Consider the following 7,847-nt stretch of genomic DNA (forward strand, 5'->3'; position numbering starts at 1 on the left):
TTTATGTATGTCATTGAAAATAAAAGTGATCTAAATATCAAAATATCAGATTTAAACTACAGTGGTAGTAAAGGAAGAATCCAGCCTCAAGATTACCTTCCTAACCTGAATGAAATTTCTTTTCCCTGGACATGGATTCACTCTAAATGTTCTACCTCTAAATTACTTAACACTGGCAAAGTTGCTACTACTAGCTAATTACTTACCACTAATAAAGTTCTGTTTAGTTCTTTCCCTAAACAGTTCATTTCACTCTATTGTGCTCATGCTCCTCATAAAGCTTTTATTTCCCTGCCTATTTGGCAGCTCCTGGTGCTTTTGAGTGAATCCACAACTACATCTGTTCTTGAGGCATTTACTTCCTCTGAGAAGGTCTTACTACATCCTAACATATTTTGCTTGCCTCCTGTTTTGTCATTAATGCAAACTAAATTTTTCCCTTATCAGTGATGAGCACTACCTTGTAGCCCACTTTCAGGGCAGCAAAGCCAAATTCTGTCAGCACCATTGCACTAGCTGCTCTCATCTGGTCAAAGTATCTCTTCATCTCCAGAGACCTCTTAAACAGACTGTTGTTATGGAATCTGCTTTAATCTTCTTCTATAGTATCACTTTCTCATTTTTTTTTCTAATATTTTTCCAGAGGTCCTTTATATTTGCCTTTAAGTAATAGAAATTCAAAAATTCAATAATAATAAAGAGAGTATTCAGAAACTGTCCTGAATTTGTGGAAGCAAATATACAGTATATTAAAACCAAGTAATCAAGACAGCCATGTTATAAAAATGTGTATTTGAATTTTCGACTCTTCTTGCAGTACCTTTTTCCAGTTACAGATTTCCATTTTTTCTTTTTTTTTTTCAAGTTACAGATTTCCATTTTATTTCTCTACTTTTTCTAGTTTCCTTTGGAGTTATTCCACCCAATGGCAGTTTAGGGTTGAGGGTGAGCTCCCCAAAAACATGAATGTGAGAGGGAGCAGTGTTGGTGTAGTGCCATGCTCCCCTTGGCATGCTTTTCGCAGTTGCAGTGTCCCTGGAGCTGTAGGCTATGTCACACTCTCTGAATCCTAACCGTACCTCTAACATTAATTTTAAGATAAAATTACTTTTTTTACCCATATTATAAATTTCGGTGGATCCTTTTGTTTATTCTGTTTGTATTGCATTGAATTTTTCATATAAATTGCAAAGTAGACCTACAGATATATAACATTTAAAGAAACACATTGATTAAGACATTAGAGCTCAAAAATTCACAATCTCAAATATTTTTGAGGGAAATTACAAGCATTATGCATTTTAAGCATATATACTGCAAAAGTATTTCAGTAATTTTCTGTGGTTTTGGCAATGTCAGAGATTGAGTTTTACTTGCTACATGTTGTAAAAATGAGGATTGGGACATTTTAAGCTATAGTCTAACTTAATTAGTTATTTAAACTGTTGATAAACAGGACTTAAAGTTAACCAGTGCATTTCAAAATACTAGAAAAATTTCACTGGAGGCAAAATAATCCACCTGAGGCTTGCATTTGGTTCATGTACAGCATGATAAAAGGTAATCTAGAAAATAAAATAACAGATTATTTAGGCACTTCAATGTTTTAAAAACATATATCAATTATTTCATTTTAATCTTTATAGTCATCAACACAGCTCTCTTATTCATTGCTACATATTTTAAATCTCATTTAAATGACCTTTTATAAACAAAGGCAATCGGACCATATCCTTGCTGTTATATACATCTGTAACAGAAAGAGAGTTTTCAAGAAACTGCTGATCAAGAAAGCAGTACAGAAGGTATTGCAATCTGCTAAGCAGGTTCTAATTTCTCTGATGTCCTGATTATATTACCAGAAAATATCATTTATTATAATTCTGAACTACAAAGAAAATACAAATACTTTTTTAAACAGTCAGAATCTCTTTACTTTTCACATCACAAAAATATTAGCAATAAATTATTGGTTACAGTGCTGGATCACTTACAAAAGCAAAGAATAGGGGAGAAAGAAGAAAAGTGACATTCAATAAGAAAGAACTTGCCTGTTTCTTTTCTTCTTAAACTTCTCTTTGCTTAAATAACATTCAGTTATTTAACTCCCATATGTCTGTGATTTAATTATAATCTAAACTGTCAAGAAGATATTTTAAATCACAGGGGTTTGCCAATGTTTTCTGGCACAAGAATGGAAATTTTCTGTGATAATCTTTTCTCTGACTTCGAATTTATATTAATGGCTATCATTTCTCAGGTTACCTTCCCAAGAAGTACTAGAAATCATGATTTAAAGAGAAATAAACTATATATTGCCTACAGCAGTGAGCAGCTGATATTTTAACTGTCTGAATACAAACTTAAGATAAACAATTCTGGCTTTACGTGACAAGGACCTTTATGTCTCAGACACTAACAGCACCTACCTGTCCAAGTTGACCATAAGGATTGACACGAAGAGATTATTGTAAGGCTAACTGCATTAGAAAGAATCTGTCATTAAGTGCAAAAAAGTTAAGGAAGAAACAATTGCTTTCTCAAGCAGAGAAATAAAACAATAGAACGTCATTTGTCTTAATGTCTATATACTTTTCAAAATTTATTTGTTAAAACAAAATAAAACCCAGCCAGGCCTGGAATTTATACATTAACTATTCAAAGAGTTCTACTTCTGATATACAGCACAACTCTCAACCTTAACTCAAAGTATTTGAATTTCCTATTTTACTGCCTCATCTGCCATTCCTTCTCTTACCCTTTTGGAGCCACACTCTACCACACCTTAGACAGATGGACCCACCATCCACTTTACCAGAAGCAATGGATCCCCTACCTTCTCACCACCAGGCAGAAGGAGGGGACCATAGACATGGAGGGCAGTGAAAATGGGTTTCTGCTCAGGGTGGTTGGTGAAACCCCTCCTGACTTACCTCACCTCCCCAGGTGCCCTTATGCAATAGGTATGATGCCCTGGAATCTGAGGGAGATGAGCATGTGGATGAATTTTGGAGGGATCGCCTACCCCAGGCATCACAACCTCTTCAATTGAAAGAAAAGGAAAGGTCATAGTCATTGGTGACTTTTTTGAGAGGGATGGAGTGCCTGATAAGTCAACCAGACCCAATTCATAGGGAAGGGTGTTTCCTCCCTGGGGTCCAGGTAAGAGGGATTGCCAAGAAACTTCCATCCTGACATGGCTCACCGATTATAACCTGCTACTTGTTTTTCAAGTGGGTGACAATGAAATCCCAACAAGAAGACTGTGGACAGTAGCCACCACCCAAGTAGTAAAAGGATACTTAGGGGATACCTCTAGTGAATACAAGGAGCATACAGACACAAACATAACATGACTATGGGGCATCACTTTGCCCCACTGGGATGTTGATGCAATCAGATACCAGAGATGCAATCAGGAACCAGAGATCTGTGCGCAGTCACAAGTCTCAGATCTCATTGTGATTATGGAAATGTGGTGGGATAGCTAGCATGACTGGAATGTGGTCATGACAGACTGCATGTTGTTAAGGAAAGACAGACCGGGAATATGCAGTGGTGGAGTAGACCCCTATGTGAGGTAACACTTGGAATGTATTGAACTCTGTCTCGGAGTGTGTGGTAAGTGAGTCAAGAGCTTATGAGTTAGCATAAAAGGGCAGACCAGTGAGGGTGACACTGTTGTTGGTATTTACCACAGACCACCTGATCAGGATGAGGAAATGGATGAAGTCTCCTACAGGTAGCTGGAAACAGACTTCAAGTCACAGGCACCTTGGCGGACTTTAACTACCTTGACATCTACTTGAGAAGCATGAAGCACAAACAGTCCAGGAAGTTCTTGGAAAACATTGATGATAACTTTCTGACACAGGTAGTAGAGGATCCCACAAGGAATTGTGTGCTATTCAATCTCATACTAACAAACAGGGAAAACCTTGTTGGTCATAAGAAGATTGGGAGCAACCCTGGCTACAGTGACCATGAGATTGTAGAGTTCAGGACTGGGAGAGGAGGAAGCAGGGAATCAAGTAAGATTACAACTGTGGACTTCAGAAGAGATAACTTTAGCCTCCATGAGCCAGCAGTGTGACCCTGTGACCAGGAAGACCAATGGTATCCTGGACTGCACTAGGAAGAATTTTGCAGCAGGTCTAGGTAGGTGATCCTACCCCTTGCCCCTGTACTCTGCCCTGGTGAGGCCACATCCAGGCTACTGCGTTCAGTTTTGGTCTTCTCAGTACAAGAGAGACATCGAGTTTGTGGAGCAGGTCCAGCAGAGGGCTACAGGGATGATTAGGGGACAGAAACATCTCTCTTGCGAGGAAAAGAAGAGGGAGTCAGGCCTGTTCAGTCTTGAGAACAGGCAACTAACAGGGGACTTCATTGATGTCGATAAGTGTCTGAAGGGAGGGTTTGAAGAGGATGATGCCAAGCACAATGGGTAAAAGATGATGCACAGAAAGTTCCACCTGAACATAAGGAAGGAGAACTTCTGTACTGTGCAGGTGACCATTGCACAGATTACCCAGAGAGGTTGTGGAGTCTCCCTCACTGGACATATTCCAGAACCATATGGACACAATCCGGTGCAATATGCTCCAGGAAGACCCTGCTTCAGTAGAGTGTTTGGTCCAAATGATCCACTGTGGTTACCTTAATCATTCTCTGATTCTGTGAGGAAAAAAAAAAAAACAAAAACCTTCTTTTATCACCTTCTTTTGTCATTGTTGTATTTTTTTTCTTTTATATTGGTGCAGATATGTCTCTCTCAAGATACCTCTTTCAAAGAAATTGGCAAAATTATAACAGTTTATCTCAACCTTTGTACTTAAATTGTAATGAAATGGCTTTGAACCACTGCAATGATTGACTTCTCAGATGATACAAAATAAAAGATCCAAGAGGAAAAACATAGAAAGACTGAAATGTACACTGTTTTCAGAGTTTAAATTATATTCAGTTGCTGTAGGACTTTCTTTTCTTCTTCTGTCTTTCCAAAAATGGAGTTGCATCACATTTTCTTTTAATGTCATAGGGATTTTGGTTCAATTTTTTGTTAATTATGACCAGTCTCCTAAATTAAAATCTCTTGTTTGACTGTTCGAACAATATGCTTTTCAGTAATTAAAAGCAAAACTCTTTTATGGAAACAGTAGTCCTTGATATAAATCTATCAAGTTGTCATGGTACATAGTACTGATCAATTGAGTATAAATATAGCAGAGTAACAGAAATTACATTAATTTAATGCTCTATTCCAAGGTGCACCCTATAATCCTGTTACCGATAATTTCAGTAAAATTATTTCATTTACCCATTATGTTGGTATTTGACTAATTGTGTTACCTTTGAAAGTATTATTTTAGTTACCATAGATTATTTTCTAGTAACAAACAGCAAAAGAACAAACTACTTGATAACTCCTACTGGACTAATGATAAATTACAGTTATTATTTCTAAAATAGTGATAACAGGTTAACTGCTATAAAAAATGGAAAAGAACTTCTAGAAGGATTAACTAAAAAGCATGCAATACATGTCAAAAACAAAGAAATTTTTGATTGTTCTCTGCCATGCCTGAGTTTTTAAACCCATCCAGATGAGCATAATATGTTTTTTACACATATAGCATTTTCAAACTCATATAAGGAGCTACAATTTGCTTGACAATGAACAACTACCATCAAATTAAAATAATTTAATTACTCAAATTAATTAATGGAAGGTAGAGGTATCTTTTAAATGTTATTAAGTAAAGGTGTAAAGAAAAACGTCTATTATTAAATTTGCTTTTACTGTTAATGTATAAATCACCATGCCACTAAAATTTCTCTTCATAAGTATTTTTTCTGTTAAGGAATAGAGTGTAAAAAAGGTCACTAAAAAAATAATGAACAAATTTTATAATCACATATTACACTTTTCTTCGTATCTGTAGCACATAAAAACTCTTAACCCTTATTAAGCAACTCTGACATAGAGGCATATGTGTAAATTGATTCTTGCAATTTTATTTTTTTTTTATTCCTTTGTGGTAACACATACAATCAACGTATGTTAATAGAAATATAAAGCAAATTAATAATTTTCTCTGTGTAAGTAATCAGTCAGTGTGATTCATCTGGATCCATCTACTGTTTATGTCATAGAGCAAGAGGGACAAGAGAAACATAATGAATAATTTAAAATGCAGGAATAATAGATTTACCTTTAATATCTGGCCAGGATATTTATAACACCTAAGATTCCTTTTATATAACTTCAATAAAATGACCCAGTCTTTGAATTAATAGGGAACTTTTGCTCAAGATAAGGACCTTAAAATAACAAAATAAAAATATATATTATGCAGTAATGAATCCCCACCTGTGGTAGTCCAGAAAATAAAATTTTACAATGACTCCTGAAAGACTTTTAATTGACCTCATAGTGCAAGTCTCAGGACTTTTCTGGCTTGTCTTGTGAATTAATTTTAGGGGTTTTTTTAGTTATTGTTGTTGCTTAAATTTAATTTAGTTTATAGGGATAACAAGTAGTAATTCCACTTGAACTGTTTTTACCTCCAAAACAAATGCAATGCAAAGTAAGCAGGCACAGGATGGTATCACAGATTACACTCATCAATCAAAGGTCACCGTGGGAGCACAATTTTGTACTGAGCAGGTAAAATCATTTTTAGAGATAACAAAACAGGGAACTGAAACCTGGAAGAGCTTGAATCCTTATAAAAAAGACAAACCAAACCAGACAAAACAACTCTATTGGTAAGAACATTTCTGAAACCAAAACAAAATATACCCCAGGCTGAGAAGGAAGAAGTCATCAGCATCATTCATTGGACAAAGAGAGGGAAGAAACCCCTTCTAGGTTTCTAGGGAAATCTAGTAAAGATTTGAGACCACAGATAATTTGCTATAATCCTCCCTAGACTCACAGAGTCATTGAATCATAGAAAGGTTTGGGTTTGAAAGGACTTTAAGGATCATCTGTCTTCAAGCCCTCCAAAAATTAAACAATGTTATTTATGCCTCAGTGTCTTCTATCTAAAGTCAGCCTTTCATCTAGTCCTAAATTTTCAATCAGTTAATCAACTAATCAGACCTGCTACCCTGATTTTCAAAGATGTTTCATTTTCTTCTTTGGTCACCAGACAATTTCCAACTTGTGACAGTATCTACAGGGCCTGCAGCTGCAAGAATTGGGACTTAATCATACTGAAAAATCTTACTTCTCTGTTGTGGGCATGACTTAATTTAGCTTTGTCCCCTAGTTACAAGTAATATTAGAGATAATACTATATTTTATAATGCACCTGTCATCTGTATGAAGTGCGACCAATGCTGTGGTATTTCAAAAAAAATATAAATTTATACCAAATAGGTCAACAGAACAGTCACAGCATTACATTAGCATTCAAGGCTTGGATAAAGTATATATATTCTAGCTAATGAATTAATAATATGGAGTAGATCTATTAGGGCCCTATTTATGGTCAGTAGCAACATAAAAAGACATGACTTATAACAGTCACAGAAACTCAACTCTCAAAAGGATGATTCATATTTCACAGATTATTTTATTCTTCAGATCCTTGGCTACATTTTGTTTTCATTCTTTATTTTAATATTATCTGGTGTTCATAAAAACACAATCTGTTCATCACAGTCAAGGACACTATTTATGCATAATGTTAAATTTTATAAAGCTAGTCTCAGGTCATCAAGAATTCTGCTCATACTCATTCCAATAGATTTTGTAAGAACTAAAGTAATCTCCAAAAGAAAAGTACAAAACCAGTCTCAGAACTAGTTATGGAAAGATAGAGGAGAAAAGATAGAGGAGA

Source organism: Manacus candei, unplaced genomic scaffold (assembly GCF_025592945.1).
Source record: "Manacus candei isolate 608988 ecotype Guabito, Panama unplaced genomic scaffold, ASM2559294v1 h1tg000011l, whole genome shotgun sequence".
Taxonomy (NCBI): domain Eukaryota; kingdom Metazoa; phylum Chordata; class Aves; order Passeriformes; family Pipridae; genus Manacus; species Manacus candei.